The sequence below is a fragment of the Panonychus citri genome, unplaced genomic scaffold, assembly GCF_014898815.1.
Source record: "Panonychus citri isolate SS breed McGregor unplaced genomic scaffold, ASM1489881v1 Contig00063, whole genome shotgun sequence".
NCBI lineage: Eukaryota > Metazoa > Arthropoda > Arachnida > Trombidiformes > Tetranychidae > Panonychus > Panonychus citri.
The window spans coordinates 551,543-577,879 of record NW_026515468.1 but is presented as its reverse complement, the minus strand read 5'-3'; the positions used below and the strand labels follow the sequence as shown (position 1 = coordinate 577,879).

At 31.9% G+C, this 26,337-nt stretch overlaps 1 protein-coding gene and 1 long non-coding RNA gene across 11 annotated transcripts in view; one reads left to right on the top strand and one right to left on the bottom strand.

The window, feature by feature from the left end:
* Positions 1–26,337, bottom strand: part of LOC128386116 (DEP domain-containing protein DDB_G0279099-like) — a 39,590-nt gene that overhangs the window by 3,865 nt on the left and 9,388 nt on the right. For 2 of the 6 annotated variants that reach the window (XM_053345090.1, XM_053345091.1), the window contains exon 1: positions 430–874. The exons of 2 other annotated variants lie outside the window; for them this stretch is intronic. The gene's annotated coding sequence lies outside the window, so the exon portion shown is untranslated. Of the gene's footprint in view, positions 1–429; positions 875–12,483; positions 13,902–26,337 lie in introns of those variants that run through there. 2 more of the 6 variants (XM_053345096.1, XM_053345095.1) reach the window with 2 other exon arrangements.
* On the top strand, positions 4,838–11,379 carry LOC128386127 (uncharacterized). Of its 5 annotated transcripts, none has more exons than XR_008324870.1 (8): positions 4,838–5,421; positions 5,510–5,586; positions 5,705–6,222; positions 6,339–7,295; positions 7,395–7,821; positions 7,883–8,231; positions 9,266–9,285; positions 9,392–11,379. It is a non-coding gene; the product is annotated as an uncharacterized LOC128386127 (long non-coding RNA). The 5 variants fall into 5 exon arrangements; XR_008324868.1 differs by having other exon boundaries at positions 5,705–7,295; positions 9,392–10,171; positions 10,259–11,379; XR_008324871.1 differs by having other exon boundaries at positions 5,548–5,586; positions 5,705–7,295.

Sequence of the window (26,337 nt, the reverse complement as noted above, 5' to 3'; positions counted from 1 at the left end):
TCAAGTTCAATACAAATTATTAAGAAGATTATCAAGAGGATGATTTGATGTTAATTGAAACAAAATGGTGTACATAAAATACACAGAGTCTCAATTGCTTCAGGTCATAATAATGGAATCACAAGTTAATACAGTAGAGAGACGAAACCACTGGTAAATCAGTTGGAGAGTCTCTGTAAATATCAAGATTTGTCGCTTATGAAACATCATTTATTGTTGATGAGGATGAAGATGATGATGATGTTGATATTTGAAAGGTTGATGATGATGAAGGATAATAATGATGATGGTTATACTTGTAATAAAGGTAAAAATAAAAACGTTAACAAAAGGATGATATAAACATTAGATTGAGAGCCTTGAAGGGATAGATGATGATGATGATGATGGGAAAGTGTAACTTGAAAATGTTAAAACATTTTCTCTTACCTAATAATAAGGTATCAATAAGTTAGAGAAAAGAATAAAAAAAAACAAAATGGCGATGGTGTAAAAAGAAAGCCATTAAATGTTGTGAATATTTAAACGATGGTATAGAAAAGGCTGATGTTTGAAGTTGCAATTTGTTGGTGAGACACAGAGGCAAAACCCAAAGAGATTAACTGTTAAAATTGACAGGATTAAGATGGAACATGAAACAATTAGAAAGATGATCTCATAATCGATTACAATTAACTTTGATTAAAGAGCGAGAAACAAATCAAAGGCCTAACATGTAACGAGTTAATCTCCAATCAACTAGAGTCATGGAAGATAATCTCTTCGTCTGATCCTTTGGTATTGAGAGAACATCACAAGAATTTGTTGATTTAACCAACCATTAAATTAATTAGAATAGAAAACAGTTAATTAATTGTGTTGATAATAAAGAACAGACTTTGAAAAGTGAGATTAAAATGATGACCGGGAAAAGAAGCGCGCGAATGTTCAAAGTTTCAAATTCTAAATTTTTTTTCTTTTTTTCGGTTCATAATAATAAATTCATTCCAATTCTCATGATGTTTATCATCATTATCATGAGATTTTATAAATTCAAATGTGATATTGTTAACTTGATCGTCATGATGATTTAATGTTTTTCATTGAGACAAAGACAATTTATCAAATTGTCAGTCGACATTTGTAAATATCATGTTAACAATTTATTCATAGTTAATGGTTAACAATTTACATTTAGTTGATTGTTTTATGTTGACAATTTAATGGATTAGTTGATAATCTGAGAGCGATAGATAATCTTGATCATCAATTGTATTGAACAACATTTAATCATCACAATTGGGAAAACTTATCATTTACTTTTCTTTTGTTTCTCTTTAGCAATTAAGGATTAAATTAATCCGTTGATGAAGATTCACAATTAATCAGTTTCTTTTAATTTCTAATCCAAAGATTAGCAAATTATTGATAATCTAAATTTCGTCCTCAAGACAAAATTGACGATTTTCTCATTTCAAACAATTAGGTTAACAATTTGATGACCAAACAATAAATTGGTCCAAGTGTTGATTGTCAACTTGATCAATTTAAATTCACAATCAATCAGATGAATGTCAAAATAGTGGAAATTGATTGATTTAGTTGATCGAAATCCTAAAAATTTAAGTTCGTTCCAATTGTTTGGATTGTTAAATTGTCAAAAAGTTTATAAAGAATTTTGGTTAATCACAATTAACTTGATTCTTTTCTCGTGATTATTGATTCTCTACAATCAAGCAATTCTCTGCTAATTTATATCCTTTTTAATCCAATAAATTGTTTCTTCAATTGTTGTTCATCTCTGATGACGATGGACTTGAATTGTTAGTCCAATTTGGAATTAAATTAAATTCGAAATTCAATCAATTTCAACGATTAACATTATTTTCCATCACAATCTTCCTACTCATGATTCACCATCATTTCGGTTACCTGATTACATTTTCATGATATCATCAGATTAGAGACATAATAATTTAGGTCTTTTGTTTTCATCATCTTTTATTTTGCTGATGATGATGATAAAGATGAACATGTAACCACCATGACTTTCACTGGATCTTTGGAACATCATCATCATGAGAATCACGATAATCATCCTCAGGATTTTCCCTGAAATCGCAACCACAAAATCATCAAATTAACCAGAGAATCTACAGAATAGAAATCAAGTCAATCTTTGATTGAACAAATAATGAAGGAATTAAAAGAATAAAAAAAACAGAATATGAAACATTATCCATGTAGAATTTGAAAATTCAGAATAGATTCAGTAACCTGAGAATAATTGGAACTTTGAAATTGATTTGGAAATAAAAACAATCAAATGGAAAACAAAATTCCAAAGGAAATAAAAATTGATTTGGATTATTTTCCTAACTAATTGTAACTAAATCATATTCCAACAATTTATCAGTTTCCATGTTAATATTATTTAAAATGATAGTAAATGAAAAAATGAGTTATTTTGGTTAATGAATAAGTAAATAGTATTTGGGTTTAGTTTATATGAAGAAGAAAAAAATAAACCAGTGATTAACTAATTATGACAGGCTTAATTTCTGATGATGATGATGATGATGATGAAGAGGAAAAAGGAAAACGTTGAGTTCTAGGAATTAGATTAGCATAAAAAGTATGAATATTTATATGAAAAACGATATTCAAAGTGAGTTGATAAAAATACCAGAGATGACAAGGTTATTCATATCATGTAAATTCCTATTCTAACCAATAGTCAGTGAACATATTGAATACTAACGAGGTTTCCTATTCATCTTCCATCATCTTAATCATCATCTTCCTGAAGAAAATGAGAAAAGAATCAGAGTAAAGGTAAAGATAAACAGAATCTCTGTTTGCTTGTAGATGATGTTATTTCTAACTTTTCTTTATCTCCATCCTCATCTTCTTCTTCATCTATTGACATACAACACTTTTCCTTTTGTTTCAAGGAAATGAACTTTGGGATCGCTGGTGAATCTGATTTCGCCTTCATCTCATTCTAGGAATTCACTCCATTATTTCCAAGGGAATGGATGATAATTTCTTCATCTTCTTTCTGCTTCCATCAATCCATTCTAATTTTCTCTCTCTCCCTCTTGTCGTAAGGATAAACTTCATATTCCATACTGAGTATTTCCAACTTCCTCTTTTGTCTTTTTCTTTTCTCCTTCTCTTGACGATTCCGATGTTTCCTCATCAACAATTATCATTTTGATTGTTATTATGATGAAAATGAGGCTGTAATAAAAAAAACAATGGATTAGAATGAGTTGAAATTATATTAATAATTTATCAAGAAAATTAACTAACCTTATGATGATAATAATTGATCCAAAAGCTTTATTATTGTAGTGACTTTTGAGAAGAAAGTGAAATAAATTATGATTATAATTTCATCTAATCTTACAATCAAATGATTTTCCATGAAATCTTTGATTAGTAATGAAAGAAGATGAAAGTTAATCAATTCTTTTGATGAAACGTTGACAAAAGACTGAGGAAAATAATAATAATATCAACATGTTGTTCAAACAATTAACTCTTAAAGTCTATTTTTGGTTAATTGTCTGATAGTCACAATGGTAAGAGTAAATGATTATAATTCGGTTGGATATAATCAATACTCTTTAGCATTTTGTCTTCTCTATTTTTGGACGGTTATTAGAGAATCATTTCCATGGATTTTCACTAGATTACCTTGATTATTTCGGAACCAGAGAAAACAGTGAATGATAAACAAGAGAAGATGAAAAAACAGATAAATAAACATGTTGAATTATCTCAATTCTCATTCCATTATGTTATTCAACTGAATATACTGACGTGACTCTGACACAAACAGAAGATTCCAAATCAGTCTCAATCGATAATCATTCTAATTTGTCTTTACCATGGAAAAGAAAAGGAAAATATTAAAAGAAGAATAGATTTTCCTGAGCTTGAGTTGATTATTCTGTTGATGGAAAAAAAATTTTCTCCCATCGCCAGAGATGATTTTCTAAAGATGAAGATGGTGCACCGGGTTGAAAGAAAGATGAAGAAATAATCATCATGTCATGGATATTTGGTGGTGGATTGAATGGAAGAAGATAAAGTGAGTGAGTGAGAGAGAGAGAGAGAGAGAGAGAAACCATTGAAACTTGAAATTCTCTTGGTTCCATCTTAAAGTTTAATTTTTCTCTTTTTGTCTCCATCATCATTATTTGTTCTTCTCTCTTCTTTTTCCATCATATGATCTCCATCCATTTTTGTCCTCTTTCTGGGTCCTTCATTTCTCTTCTCCTTGTCATCCATTGTTGAATTGTAGAAAATAAAAAAACAACTGCCAAAGGAAAATTACACATCCTGGAGATTCACACATACAATAGAAAACCAAGTTGAAAGAATATTCTTATCAACAAAGTAGAATATTAATAAAAAACCAAAGAACGTGATTGATTCCTATCTTGTCGATAATCTCATCTGAATCTTTAACATGAGAATCAGTTGGGTAAAAAAAACAAGAACAAATTGACTTTCCACTTGATTAACACTCACACCAATCATCATATCGATTTGGAATCACATTCAAAACCATTGGAAGAACAAAAGAAAAATTCATCTAATGTTATCAATTCGCTTTAGAAGATGGAAACTTATCACCATTGGTCACACCAGAACATTTAGAAAATTAATGATAATAACCACACCTTGAGAGAAGATAATTTTCCATAGATTCAATTCTGACAATTGATTTATCAGGAATCAGATTAGGAAAAAGAGAAACAAAAAAACGATGAGTCAAAAGGTTGTTACCAAGGGGTGTCAAAGAAAAGAGGTTAACACATCACCGAAAATGATAATAGATAAATTTGATTATTCTTTTCTTTTTTTTTCTACCTTCATCCTTATGTCCATCATCGTCATGATCATGGTGACACAAAGATAGAAACACCAAAAGTAACAGATAGGGAGGAATATAAGTGAAGATGGAAGGAAGAAATGAAATTAAAATGATGAGAAAAGAGTTGATTTGGTAAAGCAACTTGAAGGATTTTCGGAGACGATGAGTTAATCATTTTGATGGAGAAGATGAAGATAAATCATATCTTGAGACAATTAAGAGACAATTTAGTAAACAGTTTGATCGGTGAAAACGAAACAATCAAATCTAAAGAGAAAACAATTGACATAATGACAATTGAGATTCTTATCTACACTTGAGGAGAAATGATATTCCAATGACCGGTGATCATGTTGACAAAGAAAAAGAGAAAAACTGTCAAAGAGAAAAGAACATTTTTTTTTGTTCTAATTCTTTTTTCATTTTTGTTCTTTTCCAAATGAAATTGTTAATTTTTGTTCCCAATTAAGAGCCAATGGTTAATGTAGACAATCAGCTTATTAGCAATTAACGAATTTCATCTTTAATTAAACAACGATTTTCAAAGATAAAAGGTAAGTTGTTTTCTTTTCCTTTGTGTGTGATGAGCCATGAAAACGACTGGACATTCATCTTGTTAATTTAACTCTTTCTCAATCAAAGTGATTCTAATTGTGATTAAATGTCGTCTACTAATCAAGGAGATAAATTGTCAGAATTACATGGGAACAAACAACCAGGTAAGTAATTTATTTCTTTTGTGTCTTCTAAATATATCAACATTAACTGTCGCCATTTTGTTTATTTTTTTTTCTCTTCTTTGTTAATTGATTCCCTTTTTGCCTCCATGTTAATTAGATTACTTTGTGTATGGTTAATGTATCTCATCTTTACCTGAACACCAACTCACCTGATCCTTGAAATTGAACATTAACTAATTGTTTGGATTTAAACTCTGTGGCCAGTAATCAGATTTAATACTCTATCTCCTTAATTGTTACGTTCATTAACCATTGGATTTTGTACAAATCGTTTTGTCGCCTTTTTCGCGTGTAAGTTTATCCAAAATTTGTTATTCCATTTTCAGTCTTATTCTAATCCAATCTTTTATTTTCTCTTTCATTTTATTTGCTTGACACAAAATGGTGACAAATCTTATGAGAGATTGACCCAAGTCACTTAATCACGCGATGGTCAAAAAAAAACGTCACAACATAATCATGATAATGAATTGGTTTCTCTTTAATACTGAATATCATGATAATCTTTTGTTTTAATTATTTCTCCACTTAATTAAACAAAAGATTGGATAATATCATTTTACTAATTGGACAAATGAACGTCACTTTTTCATGTTGCAGTCTGTTAAATCTCAAGTTGGTATCCCATTATCATCATCATCATCATCAACATATCACAATCAACCATCAACATAATCAGCTTTGTCTAATTTTCTTTGGATTCTCTGTTTTTTTATCGCTGATAATGACAGTTTTATGCACCAATCAAATTTGATCAACAAGAAGATCGCTGAAACTTGATTCTCTTTAATTTTCAGCCTATTCTTTCATCATCATCATCGTTTTGTGATTCTACTTCAAGCTTACCATAGGTTAAGGAATGAATAACGAGAAAGACCAAAAGAGAAAAGAAAAAAAAAGGATTTCCAGTTTATCATGCAAATGCTTTTCTTTTGTTTCCATTGATTGACATTGTATCAAGGTCGATATTGAACTCAGCTATCCAAGGAGAAAGAAGAAAAATCTTATAAGGAAAAAGACCTGAACAATGAAAGATGATTAAGGAAAAGAGTGATGATGAAGAGAGAAAAAATCTTTCTTGGTTAACACGTCAAATCTTCTAACGTCCATTAACAATATTACAAAAAGGGTTACATGGTGAATCGTAACAAGACCAGAATTGGATGATGATGAAAAAGGAAAGGCCCAAGAAAATGATGAAGACTTGGAGATGAAGAAATTTCCTAAGACAGACAGAGGAGTAAAAAGGAAAAGGAAAGGATTTTTTTTCTGTTTCCTGTTCATGTAACTGTTCCAGTTGTTGTTGTTTATGGTATTGTTATTTGTTACTGTTGTTTGGATCATTTTTGTTGATGGTAAACTCTTGTATTCAGTTTACTCTTATGGTGATTAACCAAACATCAATGTAGTCATTTCACCAACAACATGATACGTTACATGATGAGCAGCAACTTGATACACTTTTTGCTTTCAAACCAACACTTTTTTCACCAAGATAAATGAGCTAGTCAATCATTACATTTTAACCAGATTACAATCAACATCTACGCACAGAGAGAGTATCATTATCATCATCAATATTATTTCATCTTGTTCAATGAAGTCTTTTCATCACATCATTGTTCATTCACCATCAAATATAAATGACATCGTTTTCTTGGATACATTAATCCAATCAATCTCACAAGGTAAACAAAAAGATGACATTTTTCTGGATCAATTAATTTGTATTTTAATTTAGTTTTGTTGGTTTATCGTTTCTATCCTTTTCTCTTGTTGTGTCTCAGATCAAATTGGCAGATCAACAGAAAAACAAAACATAATATGCGAGATTTTGGATTGGAAATTATTGATATTAATCGTGACGATGGTTTATATTTATCTCCAGCCAAAGGATAAGGATGCAGATTGGGAAGTCAAGATAGAAGATTAAATCAACTAAAGGGAAGCAACGAGAAGTAAATTTATCATTGATAAATTTTTCCACTAAACAACCAGAAATTATATTAACCTTTCTTCATGAGTTTCCCATGAAACGAGTAACAAAATCATATGAAGGAAAAGAAGAAGGAAGAAAATGACTGATCATTTATTAATGATGATGTGAAATTTGATCTTAATGGTGATGAGGAAGATGGAAAATGAAGGAGATGAAAGTTCTGAGAGTGTTAATTTCATGATTAAATTTTAATTCTCTAATTGATAAATGAAAAGGTAAACAATCAGCTGATACTCTGAATATCTAATCTCAACTTTTATTCAATTTTCTTTGCAGATTCAAGTAAACAAATTACATGAAATCAATTACCAAGCATCATTGAAACATAGATATCATGATGGTCATAATTTAGTCAACAATCATGATGGAAACCATATACAAGTTGCAACAATTAAATGAGTTGAAAAAAAAACTTAACTGAACTTTTTTCATGTCAGAATAAGTTAATGTATTGAACAAGAAAATTTATCAAGATTTAAGTATATGGAAGCTCATGTTTGGTGATAATGAACTCAAAGTGTTTACATTGGAGGAAAAGAAAGAGAGAATAAAAAAATTCTATTCATGAAAAGCTGATTTTCCATGATGATGAAGAAGATTGGAAAAAGGTTTTTACTATTAAAAGGTATGTAAGAGATTCTTTTTGATCTTCATCATCCTTATCATCTTCATCTCTGTATCATTGTAATGAATTAAAGAGATTGATGGTTTCATTGGAGAAAGAAATCAAATTGATTGAGTTATCGATTTTAATTCTTTAACCAATTTGATAATGATTAAGGTTTCATTTTAATCATCACCTTTGCATCTTCATCAAATTGATTGAATGCAAATTCATTGAATATAAAAGTTTTCACCATTAAATTGTTAAGTGTTAATGAACCAGAAATTGTAACAATCATAAATAATGATAATGACATTTAGGATAAATAACAATTAACACTGATTACAATTTGAATCAAGGTGAGTGTGTGTGTGTGTCTATTACTTAATAATCAGCGAGTTGACATACACTCATTATAATGACTTTTTAATCAATCAACATCAGAGCACAATTTATAAATTGTGAAGAAAAGAGAAAAAAACTTTTCACTTATCGATCCAAAATTATTAATGGTTATTATTATAATGATAATTAACTTCATTTACTTTGATTCATATAAAAGTTGATTGTTGTCGGTTGAAAATGTTGATTCACATGGAATCAGATTTTTTCAAATAATCATATTGATTAACTGTTAAATTGCTGTGGAAATCAATGTAATAATATCATTGACGAAATGAAAAAAAAATCAATTAATTTGATGAAAAAGTTCTGATTACAATATGTGTGTGTATTTAGAAGTATAATTAAATTGTTCAATGTAAATAATTTACATTTTGTACTTTTTTAATGTATTTACTGATCACAATTAACTTTGAATTTATGATCACTATGAAAATGGATTGAACTGTTTTTTTTTCATTTTGGATAAAAAAAAAGTTCAGATCAATGAGTCTACATGGAAAAAGGAAGTTGGAAGTTTGAATTTAATTCATTCCTTATAGTTGAATATCTTCATGATAATTGGAACGTTTTTTGCCACAGGAAGTATTAACTCTCTCTCTCTCTCTCACTTTCTCTCTCAACAATAATTCATTTTGTTCATGAAACTCAAGAAATCACCAGAGTCTTAAATGTAAGTTTAACAATTTCATCAGTTTCCAATTACTACAGTTAACTAATCATCGTGTTTAACTATCGACTAATTAAATATTGTTTTCGTTCATTTTTCCCCTCAATAGATGATAATCAAGATGAAAAGGAAGATAAACCAAGTAAACAACAAAGAAACTGGGAGAGAGAGCAACAGTCTAATCTCCAGGGAGTTTTCCCTCCAAGATATTGGTTATCATTTGTAGATATCAAGGATAAGATGATGAAGATATCAATCAGATTGACTGAATAATCATGAACTGGACATTACGATGATGTCCAGTTCGTAGTGGTGATGATATCTCATTGATTAAGTGAAAAATATAAACATCACTCGTTTGTTTACACTCTGAACTGTAATCATGTTGATTAGCTGGTTGATCATTTAGTTGTTGAATTAACTATTATTTGCTAACTTTAACCAATCAAGGTTGATTATAATCATCATCATTACGAAGCTTCCAGTTATTTAGTTGATTGTTAACAATCATCATCAATTGATTCAATGGGAATGAAAATGATAACTCCAATTGGAAACAGCTTTCCAGTCCATTTAATTTATTGATTACAATTTCAATTCTGTGTGCTCAGAATAACTAACAATCAAGGAAATTATTATTATCATGGATTCAGGATGCTCATGTCTCAATCATGATGATGAGGAGGAGGAAGATAAAATTAACATCATCATGAGATGATAATAATTATTATCAAATTTATGTTCGTGTTGTAAAATTTTCATTAGTTTACCTGATGAAAATCATGATCACACAATTAAAATATTAATTGTAACCCTTTTTTTGTCATCGTAACAGTTAATTGTTTGCAGGTCAATTGTTTTCATCTCAACAATCAATTAATCAATATATGTAAACACTAATATCATTGTTATCAACACTAATTAAGACCTCATGAGCTTCATGTTTTTAATTGTTTTTTTCTGTCTTTTGTATTAGATGAAAAGGATTTTGTCAACAATTAAGGATCACAATCAAGTTAATTACTTTGGATAAACAATTGATACTTTTTGGTTGGATTGGAACTAAAATTTTCAAATGATGATCAGCAAATTATTTCAACGTTGATGATTGTTTCTTGTCACGCAATTGGGATAATGATTATATTGATTATAATCATCTGATGATCAGACAATGATTATCATGGTGAAGATGATTTATCAATGGATTGATGATAATTATAAATAAATTCATATTTTTATCCCTTTTTCCTCATCAATTCATCCCTGATCATCATTCATCATTCTAGTGATTAGTTAACAGTTAATTCATCATCTTTTTAATCATCAACGATAATAATAACCATAATCAAGAGTCATAAATATTGACCTTAAACAACATTTAATATTGATTGTTACAACAATTTGATTAGCCATCACAACCAATTGACACTACTAAATTATTATAATAAATCAGTAAATTAAATTAATCATCACGATGACAATTAACTCAAACAAACTGATACAAATTCAGTTTCATAAAGTAATTTGTTAATTATCATCATTATGATGAATCATAATCACTGTTATTAGTGTTAATTGTAATGATGATTTCGTGAGTTATCAAATTAAGATAAGTGTTAATACAATGAAACGAAAATGATCAAACAATTAAGGAAACGAATTAAAATTTAATTGTTACCCAAAAGACCAATAAAAAATATTCGGTTGCAATTAAATTGATTTTCAAATAATCGCTATTTACTTAACCTTAAGAGTTTAATTTCCTGATGAACATTGAAAATTTTGCTATAATATATCAACAAATTAAATCGCAAGTAGCACAATTAGGTTGAAATAACAATCATTTATCAATGAATTCAGTCAATAGTAGACTAATTGAATCAGTCTAATCTAAGATAATCATTAGAGTAATTAAAGATTATCTTAATAAATCATTTTAATCAACAGAGAGATAAACAAGTTCACCTTGCAAATGCTAATGGATTTGAAAGTTATCATGAAAATGAGTAAAACTGAATAACCACCAAGAGATAATCATCTTTAAATGGTCAGTACTATGGTCAGAGAGAGAGAGAGAGTTAATCATCAATTGTATGGAAATAATAATAACCTATGGAAAAGAAAAAAAAATAAAGAACAATCATCATTTGGGAAGAAAAGCTTTTCATCATTCATATTGCTCTTTCTCTCTAATGTTTCCCTTATCATCATCATCATCATCATCCTCATCTTCAATTGTCAATAATGAATGTCAAATATGTATTATTATGATAACATAGGTTAGCGCAGTAATAGTTAAGGTGTCTTTGTGGGTCAATCAATAAATCAACTTGGTTGAGATGAAAACAACTATTTGGTTGTTAAACATTTACCACAATCAATTTAACAATCGGAAAACAATTAAATTGAAAGTCAAATAATCAACAGCGAAACGGTTCACTTATTAATGTAATAACTCGAGGGTGAGAACAGTAATAAACAAATATACAGAATTATAATCGGGAAAAAAGGTTTTTAAAAAGTTCTAAATCAACTTTAATTATCCACCTGATTCTATGTGATTCTCATTGTGAACAATTAAATTGTAAATTGTAATAATAATCAGTAGAAAGAGTAGTAAGATTAATTAAAGGAAAGATATTATTAATATAATTAATGTTGAATTGTAATTAGTGTGGAAACTAATTGCATCCATTGTAATTGTAATAATTACTTTTCTCTATGGATAGTAAAGGTTAATATGAATTAGATTGACCAGAAAAAAAAGTAATGGGAAAAAATTAGTTCATCAAATGGGTTAATACAATTAACAGGGAGTGATGATTATAACAATTTAAAAGCTCACATTTTGGTCTATGTGAATTTTTTGTTTCTTATATCATTGTGTTAGCATTTTATTATCAGTTTTAAGGTTTGATACTAACAGTTAACTGTAAATTATGATTAGTTTTCATGATAATTTTCATGATTATTGTATGATGATGGTTAGGATATCCTTTCAAGTAATATAACTTTTTTTTGTTATCAAAAAGTTAAAGTAACTAAGTAATATATTTTTACTATGTAACATATTATTATCGTGAAAATAATTTATATTAAATTCTGGGAATCATGATAATAGGAGCGTTTATCATGTCTGAGTATTTTTTTTAATGAATTTTCAGAATAATTCAACTTTTTTTTCAATGGCAAATAACTTACCTCCTAATTCAAGTGTGTGTATGTGTTCAAGTCTCTATCTCTTGGCTAATAGTAATCATTAGTTTGATTAACTATTATTATAACAGAATTTAATTGTCATGATAATTAACAATGATCATGATCATGATTAGATGTAGAAATTATTATTATGATGAGATGGTGTCAATGATAAGCCATTTTGTCAGAGTGTGTTAATTTTGGAAACTCTTGTGAACTGGATAATTTAAATTGTTGGTTCTTTTTATCAGTTAATCATGTTAATTGTCAACACTCTTGATTCCGGATAGTTGAATATAAGCTTTCGTCCAAATTAATTGTATCTTTTTTTTTGCAACTTGTTTTCTCATTTCTCATTTTCTCCATCTCTTTACTTTGGTCAATCTGGAATAGGAATTATTATATTGTAATCAGTTAGATTGATTCTAATACTTTGACTTATGGTTCTCTCTCCTTTTGTCATGTTGATGGTCATCTTAATCTTTTTTTTCTGTGTGATTTTCTCTACCGTTGATTAATAAGAAAATGATTAACAGCAACAAAAAAAGATATCGGATATAAGATTGTGTGAGAATGATAATGATTGATTGATTGTTTAGAATTGAAATATAATCATATTATCTTTTCAGTCTCCATTTTACTTGGTGGTTTCAACTGGAACATCAAGCCAACAGTCCAATGAAGGTCCAATGTCACATATGATAATAACTATAAGAATGATAATGATAAGTTAAGGTCATTCAGAATTTCTGGATTTGGTTACATGGTCAATCCAAAACAGGAACAAAAAAGAGACAAGGGAAAACCAAGATTGTCAGAGAAGGTTGAGAATCAAGATGATTCACCAAAAGTTGAGAATTAATTTGATTTACAGTCCGGTGATTCTTGATTCACCATTAGAATTACTCTTCACCATGTACAACACCAAGAAAAACACACAATTAGAAAATTGTCACAAGAAAATGAGAGAGTAACAGTGATAAAGATGGAACATAAAAATTGCTGGTCAACTAAAAACCTTTCGGACACACAAAGGAGAGTAAGTTTTTTGTTTTCTCCATTTACTTATCCACGGAAATAAACTAGAACTTAATTCACCCAATTATCATGAGAATTATTCACAGAAAAAGAGATTAGAAAGAAAAAGGAATCAAAATGAACCGAAAACAAAAGAGAAAATGAAAAAACAACAACAGAGAGAAAAGAGAATAGAAAAAAAATTAGAAAAGAAAAAAAAATAAACGTTGACTCATCAGTCACCATTTTCATCTCAAGCGAAAAGTAACCAATTTGTTAATCCGATTAAAAGAAATTAATTGTTCCTTTTTAATTAGTCGATCTTTTCCAATCTGGTGTCAAATTAACGCCGATTAACTGGAGATCAATTTAAATCTACAATTTGTTAATCATTTACTTTAATTTATTATCTATTACAAGTGAACATTTATTTTGCTTTTATTTTTTTTTCTTTTCTCTTTTCCTATTGTTTGTCGCTGTTTACAATCTAATGGTTTTCCTATTATCATCTTACTCTTCATCTCTCTCTCTCTCTCCGTGGTGTTAACTATTATTACTTATCATTAACCTTTTGTGTGTTTTTTTGTTCCAATTGATTAATGACTTTAAATGTGCTTTTGTCTATGTATTGGTAAACATCGTCTTCATCATTGGTCCAGGGATGAAGAGGGTCATCATCATTATCGCCATTTGAAGATGTGTGTATTTACTTTCATCTTTAATCTTCATCTTCATCTTGATCGTCATCTTCATCCTTTCAACACCTTCATTTTGTTTTGTTGCCTATGGTTGGTACCTTATTCTCACTCGATTGGTCAGTTTTCATTGTTGCTAATGGCCTTTGCATGTTAAGAGATGATACCATAGATAAATATCTTCTTCTTATCATCAATTACTCCTCTCATCTTTGTCTCCAATAAATTAATGGTAATCACATGAAACAATTTAAACCATTGACCATTAGGATCCATTGGTTTACCCAAAATTGGTCTTAATTCATTTTCAATCTATTGGTGAATATTCAACATTTACTATCAATCGATAAATCGTAATCATCACAATCCACTTTACAATTGAATCAATAAAAAATCCACCGATTTATTGATCAATTTTTACTTCAAAGGACAAAGTTTATTAACCATCGTTGAGCTGATTGACTATTGAATAATTTATATACAAATTTAGTAACAATTTAATATCATATAATATCATAACGTATTTTGATTAACAGTTATCTTTACATGATAATCTGGTTGGATTATCAAGTTACCCAGTTAAAGATGATAATGTCTTTGGTTGCTTATGATTTGATTATAATCAAGATAATCTTTCGCATTGGACAAAGTAAAGTGATCAAGATAATTATGGTTGATATTTCTTAATCATCCATCTGATCAATAATAATATTGTCACAAAATTAATGTTGAAAGAAAACAAATGATTAAATGATTTAAGGTGATTAAGGTGAGAAAGAAAATATAAAACGTTAGTCTATTTAAACCAAACTTTAATTAAACTGAAAAAACAAAGCACAAAATAGACTTAAAACTGAAACCAAATTTGAGTCAAACAAACTGATGTTGATCTATTTTCAATCTGAACTCTCTTTCTTTCTCTCTCTCTTTTATCCTCAAACCAAACAAAGGAAGGGGAAGGGAACATGCACTTAAGGTCACGGCAGATGGTTACTCTGATAAAGGTCATAACTCAGGGTTAGGGTCTGACATTAATGACCGTCAGTTCAGGGTCTGACGATAAATTATCATAAAATCTGACAAGTCTGACTTTAATGAGAGTAATTTATGGGGTCAATCTTTAACCTTGCGCTTACTATTTTATCTCATTTTATGTCCTTAAAGATACAATGATTCAATCTTAATCCCAATCTTGATGACCATTCGTTTACCTTTTCTTCGAATTTCTAAATTTAATCCACAACTTTTATGCCTTTTCCCAGGCCTTACATCTCTCTCCACCTTGAAAAGACCGAAGTCCCTTTCGGACGATTGATTTTCTTAATTCTAAACGTAAGTCTGACAATCTTACAATGGGTCTGACAATTAATTATATGGTCTGACACTGATACTGGATTCATACTTGGTCTCTGAAAGTGAAAGTCAACTTCAATTGCATAATAATGCCCAATTTTCATAACCAGATGACATCGCTTACGTTCAATTATGACTAACAATTGATTTCTTTTATTTCCATTGATTTACCATTAAGACCCATTTAAATTTCGCGCACTTTTCAAATTAGTTTCAACTTTTATCAATAGGTGGCGCCACTTATGTGGTCAACCTCTGACCACAGGTCACTTCCATTTCCGTGTCAGGTCACTTCCATTTCCTGAGTTGTTTCTCTCAGTATTGTTTACTTATTGTTTTGTTTATTTCTTTCTTTTTCTCAGTTTTTTTTTATAATGAGTGAAATTAATAACTTGATTAACAATCTATTAGATTGTGTCGAATTCGATGAATTCGAAGAACCAACTGTTGTGATCAAACGACTAAGTTCTGATGAACTTTCATCCAACATGAATCTGGATAAGGATACTTGGCGGAACTTGTTGTGTACCAAATTGTTGTCTCTTAACCAAACTAAATTTTCTTGGCTCCACGATAAAATAATGAAAAACATGGATTATGGGATTTGGGATGGTTTTGATGTCACTCCAAATGAATTAAAATGTAGATTTTGTGGTAAATTGGTCAATTTCAAGGAAACCAAACGATGGCAAAATTTGGCTGAACATTTGGCTTACAATCATTCAAAGCAAATTGACAATTCCCGAGGAATGAACACTAAGGCAACCAACGCTTGGTTAAAGCGCTTTAATTAATTGCTAAAAATTAACATGATTTTCATGATTTTTCTTTCTTTTCGAATAAAATAAAATTTTCTCTTTTTTTTTTGAATAAGATTAAATTAAAATTGTTTCCCTATTTATTTCCTTTAACCTTTTCTTTCCAGGTGATTCTTTATTATGATCCGAATAGATATCGATATCGGATCCCGATATTAGATACGGATCCGGATCCTGGCTATTTTTACTAAAAGATCCCTATTTTCACGGAATGTATTATTTTTACCGCAATTTGATTAAATTCATGGTCTGACTGTTAATTAATGATTATTTCAGTGTTTTTAATACCCAATAATATTAATTAAATTAAATTAAGGATATATAATTGATTTTAACTTGAAAAGAATTATAAATTATATCAAAATAATTATTTTTGGCTGTCAGACCTGGTCTTTTCCGTCAGACTGAGTATGTCCGCTTATAATTTCAAGAACTGACAATTTTTCTTTTTCTTTAATGATGATTAGAGATATAACTGATGATGTTTATGAAGAGTTCGAATACTAATTTCATATTATCTGATGGAATATTTGAGGTCTGACGGTGATTTCCCAATATTAGTGGTGTCAGACCTTGAAAATTGATGATGAATTTCGTGATTGATTATTTGAATATTGATTGGGATTAAATTGAGTGATTAAATATGAGTAAAACTGATAACCTGAACGCCTAATGACTTGAATTACAAAGGTCTGACGGTGAAAATGGGGTCAGACCAGGATAAAATGATTAAATTTGAAAAACTTATTGAATAGAAATACAAGGTGGTGGGGGAAAATCCCATCGAGGAAACCTGGGCTTAGAATACAATGCCCTTGATGAGGACTCTGATTTATTTACAAGAGTTTTCGGCTCTGGCTTAGAACTGACATAACGATGAATAATTATTATTAATATCAGACCAAGGAGGATCATGAGAGTAAACAAGAGCCAAATAATTGGGGTCTGATCAATTGTTTCCATATAACCGACTGTGATTAATCGACAATTTCGATCGATCATACAGAATAATGGCCTCAATTTCGATTTTAACATATTGGTATCATTTTTAACCAAAACTTCGAGACCTGCTTCAACTAATAGCCCATAGGAGACTTCTCCCATTGACCAAGCAACTAAAAATCGTTTGATCTTTTCCTTGATAATGATGAACTTAGTCTGAAGGGCTGACAATTTTAATTCATCAAGTTCTGATCTTCGTCTTCGAGTCAGACTTGGAAATGAATCTTTACTTAAAAGATTCAATTCTGGTTTAAGGTTACAAATTGTTTCAAGAGGAGAAATGAAAGTTTCGTCCAGTAATCGTTTACAACGATACTCTGAATCTGGACGTTCTAAACTAGCACAGGGATCACCGTATTTAATTACGATTACATTGGTGTTAGTACCATTCAATGACCGACTCAGTCCAGGTAAGGGTAAGCATAATAGGACTGACAATAGAAAGAACTTTTGACTCGTCCCTTTCTTTGGTTTCTCACCAGTAATTGTACCAACATCATGTTTATCAGTTGATTGTAATGGAATTTCTTCAACAATCGTCGGCGTCCCTTTCATACTAATCTGATGGTTACGTCTTTTGCGTTGAAACACTATCAGACCCATGATGATGATGATGATGAGGATGATGATGATGATGATTTCTGTCAGGCCAATGAATGATGAATGAGGGTCTGACATATTTACGGGTCTTAATTGACCTTTTAATTGAACGTAACGTTCCTTGAGTGACTCCAGAACTTCGTCAGGGTCAAATTCGTGAAGATCAGGCATTAATTGGAAGTTAATTTTTTCGGAAGCATCTGGAATAAATTTTAAATTTGTTTTTATAGCCGATCGATCAGTCTCATATTTAAATTTTCCAACCGTGAATTTTTCCTGTGCACTTAATTGGAATGGGAATTCAGGACAACTCATCAGTCGATTGTAAGTTTCAATTGTCAGGCCAGGACAATAAATGAGATTGAGAGTGTCAACAGGCTTAATCTGAATTATCTCACTGTCCTGAATAATGGGGCGAATTTCACAATTATGATCTTGCCAATTCATTAATGAGCTATTTCCGATCGGAACGGTGCAATGTGAATGTTCAGGTACCACGACCATGGTGTCAGTCTCCGCAGACTGATAACTATGCACTGGAGTAGCGCATTGTTTATCCTGTGTATAAATTACGTACTTTGGGCCGGTGTATTTCAATTTACATAATTCACCGGTTGTTTTATTATAATCGATCAGGGTGAAGGGGTCGGCGACCATTAACTTGGACTGAGTGTCAATTTTTCTCAAATTAATTACAAATCTCAGCCTCTGCGCTGGAGGATCATGATAACAATCAGCTGAATAAACCATTTCCATTGGACATTCAGCACCACAAGGTAAAGTAAGATTCAAAAGATCGAAAAGCATCGGGTTTAGTTTATTTTTCTTCCAGGCCCGACTGACTGTTTTCATCTGAATTAACGTGGTCTGAAGGTTAGAGACAACACTAGCAATGGTAAATGAGGTACCAGGTATATCAGTTTTTAATTTAACGAACAATTTTTTTTGAGCATTCACCTCTTTTTGCAACTCTTTAATTTGGTCCTGAAGATTATCTAACATTTCTCGGAACACTTGTTGATTACTTGAAATATTTTTAACCTGTTCAGCTTGTTTTTCTAGTTCGATTCTCATCTTATTTATCTCCGATCGAGATGAAGCTGAAACTGCTAAACCTACTGTACCGATTCCCAGAGAGATTAGACTGACAGCTGCTACCGCTAATAAGACGGTACCAGTGATGATAAATCTTTTCTGACGTATTTCATTTTTACTTTCTACCATATCCCTAACATCTGGGCACATTTTTGAGATCGGTTTCAAGAACGAAGTTTCATAAGCCTGACGACACCAATGCTCCATAAATGTATGTTCAACATCATAACCTTTTAAAGCCTCTGTCAGACTCGTACATGGTTCAAAATATTTGACACTAACATCAACTTCGACGGCACCATTAACAATTGGAGTGGTTGCCGGTCGCCAAATTAAAGGATTGGCCTTGATGAAAGCACCTTCACATGATAACAAAAACATAAAGAATAATAATGATAAATGGAGTAAATAAGTTAAACGATTTGGGGGTTTTCGGACTCTCTGAGATCTTCGAATCTCTTGAGCAACGGGTGGGGGACTTAATGATGGGACAGGTGACGGGAAGCGATACAAAGTTTCGTCATCAGACTCACTTTCTAGAGGAATCTGGGCGTCAGACCGGCTGGGTCTGACAGGTTCTAAGTCAGACCAATTCATTTCGGGCTCGGGTGGAATCGAATTAGGATCCCATTGTAATTCTAGATCTTCCTCTAGAGGCTCATCAATTGGAAATGAGATGAAATCCCAATTCTGAACATCACTTTCATCATCTGAATTAAGAGACAATGATCGTTCTCGATAGGGTTTCATTCGAGTAACATGGACAATATCTGACCGACCTGAATTATTATCTTCTCGAACTCGGTAAGTGTTTATACCGCATCGGTTAATTACAACATATGGACCATAGAAAAAGTGTAAGAGTTTTTCAGATCTCCCGACTTTTCGCCTTGGAGTATAAACCATTACTTTATCTCCAGGTTGATAAATGACAGGTCGATGTCGAGCATCATAACGTAATTTATTGGCGGCCTGACTGTGCTCAATATTGGTTCGAGCGAGTTCTCGTTTCTCTTTCAACATCGTTTCCACCAATTCAGCATATTGACTCGCATTATCACAACCCATTGTTGCGGGATCGACTTCCGAAGGCAGCGTTGCTTCGAATCCATGTAGTAAAAAGAATGGGGAATATTTAGTTGAGGCCTGAGTCGAGGTGTTGTAAGCAAAACATACATAAGGTAAATAATCGTCCCAATCGGAATGTGATGAATTGACAAACATTGATAACATGGTGGCCAAAGTTTTGTTAAATCTTTCCGTCAGACCGTTGGTGGCGGGATGATAGGCTGTGGTTCTAGTGTGTTTGGAAGCAAAAATTTGATAGATTTTCTCCATGAACTGACTTTCAAAACACTTCCCTCGGTCGGTCAAAACTTTCCTTGGAGCACCATAACGACAAACAATTGACTCGGCAAAGAAAGTCGCTACCTCTTGTGATGAGCCGTTAGGTAAGGCTTTACATTCAGCCCATCTCGTTAGATAATCGGTGGCTACAATTATATTACGATTACCTTTCCCGGAGACGGGAAATGGTCCTAATAGGTCCATGCCTATCATCTCGAAAGGCCCGCCAACTTTAATTGGACACAAAAGTCCAGCGGCTGCTTTAGTTTCGGCTTTCTTGCCTTGACAATGACGACACGTGTCAACATAATCTTTAACGTCAGACCGTAGGTCAGACCACCAATAACGACTCTTAACTTTATTGTAAGTTTTATCAAAACCTAAATGACCTGAGATCGGGTCATCATGAAAAGAGGCTACGATTTCCTTTACCATCTTCTTAGGTACACATAAAACTAAACCGGGGCCTGACTCTTTTCCAATTAATTTATATAACTTTTCATCTTTAATGATAAAATTTGGACAAAGGATCAAGGGATTATCCTCGGGGTTATTTAGAGCGTTAATTAGTTTATTTAATTCGGGATCTTTTCGTTGTTTGCTGATAATATCTTTATCATCATGGCTGAGTAAATTAATTTCGTATTTTTCCAATGGTTCGACAAATTGTCCCATTGGTCTGACAGGGTTCCGGGATAAATAATCAGCTACAACATTAGTTTTCCCTGTTTTATATACAATATCGAACGAATATTGTTCGAGTTGAATGGCCCACTTGAGGAGCCGATCAGGAAGTTTCTGTTTGGTCTTTAGCCAACAGAGGGCCCGATGGTCAGTATATACAGTAAAATGAAGGCCTGAGATAAATTGCCTCAATTTTTCTAAGGCGAAAACGATCGCCAAACACTCTTTTTCAGTGGTTGAATATCTAGTCTCGGCATCGTGTAAGAGTCGGCTCACGTACCAAACTGGTCTTTCTTCCTTATCAATTTTGTGCATAAGGACAGCACCGATACCGATACCTGAGGCATCACAATGAATCTCAATTGGGTCTGACGGGTTAAAATGAGTCAGAACTGGATCAGAAATCAGAAGTTCTTTGATTTTATTAAAAGCTAAATCTTGAGCTTCACCCCAAATAAATTTTGTATCTTTACGAGTCAGGCGAGTGATTGGTTCAGCGATTTCACTGAATCGAGGGATAAACTTCCGATAATAACCTGACATACCGATGAAACTTCTAATTCCAGTTATATCTTTCGGAGCAAGATAATTTTTAATGTCTTGAACTTTTTCTGGGTCAGTCCTGATCCCTTTTTCACTAATAACATGACCTAAAAAGATCATTTCTCTTACTGCCCACTTACATTTTTTCACCTTGATGGTCAGACCGGCGGTCTGAAGGGCACTTAAAACATTTCTGGTTCTCTCTAATAACTGGTTGAAACTCTCTCCAAAGATGATGACATCATCTAAGTAAACTAAACACTGATTATATTTTAGACCGGCTAATACAACGTCCATCGTTCTCTGGAACGTCGCAGGGGCATTGGTGAGACCAAAGGGCATACGAATAAATTCATATAACCCATCCTGAGTGATAAATGCCGTTTTTTGACAATCATCCGGTTTTACAATTAATTGCCAATAACCAGAATTTAAATCGAGAGCAGTAAAATAAGAACATTTTCTTAAAGATGATAAAATTACTTCAATATTGGGCATAGGATAAACATCTTTTTTCGTAATTGAATTTACCTTTCTAAGGTCAACACACATTCTCTTACTTCCATCTGGTTTACCAACTAATACAATGGGACTTGCCCAGGGTGAAAAAGAAGTTCGAACGACTCCTTGTTCAATCATTTCATCGATCTGACGATTGATCTCTTTTCTTTCAGCTTCAGACCGAGGGTAAGGATTACTACGAATCGGTGGATGATCACCAGTATCAATTGAGTGAGGAAACAAAGTACAATGGCCTAAATTTTCAGGGCTGAAAGCCAAAGTTGGGAGAAAATCTTGAAGAAGAGTAAACATTTGATCTTTTTCTTCCTCATTCAAATGATCTAATATCAAAGTATTTAAATTTTCTTTCTCAATATCTTGAGATTTTTTCTCTCTCGGAAATTCATTTTCTTGACCATGGTCTGACGATAAATAGTTGTCAGACTGATCATCTTGATTACCAACCTGAGTTTCCAAATGATTAATACTTGGATTGGATACATGCGGGAGAGGGTCAACTGGGTTATATTGTAAGTTTGAGGGTACAAGAGAATAAAAACTTTCACCCTCTTCACCAATTGTTTCAAGTCTCAGACCTAAACACCTAAAATTGGTTTCAGTTTGTACAATACATTGATTTACATCAAGAGGAACTAATCCCTCATCATTTTCTTGTTGATAACCCAAAGAGGGTGAACAATTATTAAAGTTAACTAAAAAGTTATTGTCAGACTTATCTTCCATGGTGATATTGGTTTGGTGGATCTGCATTTTTCCAAGGTCCAGTTTGACTCCGGCGGGTCGATTAAAGTTGTTACCCAAGAGTAGAGGATAGTTGAAATCGTCCGAAACGACGAGTAAATTTGTCCATAAAGAAATCGGAACACCAGTCACTTTAACTAAACTTCTGGTTTTTCCCAGAATAGGAAGATGATGACCACTAGCGGAAAGGACTCGAGGCCCTTCGTAGTGACGAATCAGTTGCGGTTTTGGCACTGAGGAAAGTTTAGCGATTGATACCGCTGATCCAGAATCAATGATACATTTAACTGGTTTATCATCAATCCAAGCATCGGTGAATACATATAAATCAGACTCACCATTCACATTATTAACTCGTGAATTAGGAGCAGTCGGTTGGTCTGACGAACTTCCACTTGAACTTGATTGGGGTGGAGGATTTAGGGCTATCGGGGGTGGAAGAGGTGGATAATTAGCTTGAAACTGTTGAGGTGGAACGAACCTTTGTTGACCATAGTACAGACCGGGGTTATTAGCAATGACCGCTCGAGGAGGGAATCGATATTGATATGTGGTCTGACGGGGATAAAACTGATTGAGACCATTCGGGAAATTAGAGTTAACTGGATAAGGGTTGATAGGATAAGGCTGTTGAACAGGTGGAAGAAATCCACCATTATTTTGACCTTGTTGTTGATGTTTAGCCAAAAGTTTTGGGCAATTAGCTTTAAAATGGCCGGGTTTCTTACAATAATAACAAATTGGCTTATTGTCAGTCGTTCGTTCTGCTGGTTGAGCCACCATAGCGTGATAAACCTGGTGTTTAGGAGTTGAATAATTTTTGTTGTTATTCTTAATCAATAATTCCTGGATGAGCTTTCTCAATTCAGCGATTTCGTCAGACGATCCCTGGGTCTGACAACCTTTTTCCAGGTTTTTCGCATGTTCGCGAAATTCACTGACGGTCTGAGGCTTAGCAGCATAAAGAGATGATTTTAAACTTGACCGAACACCTTTGAATAAGTGTCTTAGAATCTCAGTTTCTTCCATCTTATTATTGATCTTTAAACATAACTCTTTAACATCGATGATGTACCTGGTTACTGGTTCTTGAGGTTCTTGTTTTCGATTATTGAGTTGATCAATCAAAAAATCGTCATATGATGAAGGCAAAAAGGTTTCTTTAAATGTCTCCACAAACTCAGACCAGGTTATTTTATCATCAGACCGGCTTAGAATTTCTTGTTTATACCAGGACTGAGCTGAATCCTCAAGATATAAACCGATTCTGGATAGTTTCTCACTCTCAGACCAATTATAAAATTTGGCCAAAGATTCGAATTTGTCAATAAACTTTAAAACTTGAGAAGAAATACTTCCATCGAAATATTCAATCTTTGGACCCCTTGGTACAGCGACCACATTGGGTTTGATGTCTTTTATTTCATGATCACTCATGATGAACAGCCGTTCAAGTGAATCTTTTATTGAGTTAACGCTTAAAAAATCTAGAGATTTTGATCGTATCATAAACGATTAGTCGTGGAAAACCTGTTTGTTTACTCAATGATTCAGAAAAAAAAAAATTAGTTAATTGTTTTTCTTTTCACAAGGTTGAGATATTTCGATTGGATATTGTCAGACTTTCCAGTCAGACTCACTTAGTCAGACCGAGTATCTTAATTGTTCACAAAAGATTAATTAGAGGTGATTGTTGATCAGTTTATGATTTTTCGATGATAGTTTTACCCAAAGTTCACAAATCGAACAGAATTTTTAAATTAATTAGTGGATAAAAACACAAAGAAACTCAGGGTGTGGCACTTTTTAGTCTGTTGTCAGACCAAAATTTTAATTAACACATAACTTGACATAACAAAAGTTGTTTTCACAAATGATGATCACGAACTCCACGTATAAAGAGGAAGAGCACAAAATTTCACTAATAATTAAAATAACTAAATGAAGCACAAGTTCTGGAGGCTTTCAATTGAAAGCTCTCGGTGGGACCTCCATTTTGTCACAAAATTAATGTTGAAAGAAAACAAATGATTAAATGATTTAAGGTGATTAAGGTGAGAAAGAAAATATAAAACGTTAGTCTATTTAAACCAAACTTTAATTAAACTGAAAAAACAAAGCACAAAATAGACTTAAAACTGAAACCAAATTTGAGTCAAACAAACTGATGTTGATCTATTTTCAATCTGAACTCTTTCTCTCTCTCTTTATCCTCAAACCAAACAAAGGAAGGGGAAGGGAACATGCACTTAAGGTCACGGCAGATGGTTACTCTGATAAAGGTCATAACTCAGGGTTAGGGTCTGACATTAATGACCGTCAGTTCAGGGTCTGACGATAAATTATCATAAAATCTGACAAGTCTGACTTTAATGAGAGTAATTTATGGGGTCAATCTTTAACCTTGCGCTTACTATTTTATCTCATTTATGTCCTTAAAGATACAATGATTCAATCTTAATCCCAATCTTGATGACCATTCGTTTACCTTTTCTTCGAATTTCTAAATTTAATCCACAACTTTTATGCCTTTTCCCAGGCCTTACAATATCTTCCTTAATTCAGTTGATTACTTGTTTAAATAGTTTTTGTGTATTTTTTTTTGCAAATCAAGTTAACATTTAATCATTCATCAATATATCCCCATGGAAAAGATATCATCATCATCCTTCAACATTCATCCTCTGTTTACTCATCCAAAGTAATGGAAAGATGAAGAGAAATTTTTTTCTCTCTTCTCATTCAATTGAAGATAATCAGTTTTCATTGGACCAACAATCAATAGTGAAAGTTTTATTTTCATCTCCATGAATCTTTTACTATTCATCATCTTCTTCTCATCAACTTATCCATCATTGTGAATGGTTTCTTCCTGTTCTTGGGATCATTATCATCACCATCTCATTGTTTTCTGCTTCGCCATCTTCATCATCATCAGTCAATAACAATAATCATCATCATCGATTGGGATGAAATTTGATAAGCAAACTGTATTATCTCAGAAATGGATGTTGATATGATCGTCGGTCTGTCAACCATTAATCAGGTTCAATCAACCAACAACATTATGTTAACATCTAATACAATTGTTAATCCGAAAAACATAAAATCAAATGAGATGATGAAGACAACAATTAACTCAAAGTATCTAAATACAAAATCAAAGTGATCAAATAGACAATCTCAACAATAATCATGATTATAATGTTGGTAGACGATGATCAATGAATTATTAATTATTATTTTTTTCTTCACTATTTCAACAATTAATCAAACTTTCAGTGATCATGAGTAATACAATAGAGAGAAAATGTAACAATTTACCAAAATGGAAGTGAAAAAATCAAAAATAGACCAACAACAATTAACTAACCAACACAATAAACTTACACCTACAATCAATCAATCAACTCGGTGCAAGTGGGAAAAATATTAATAGT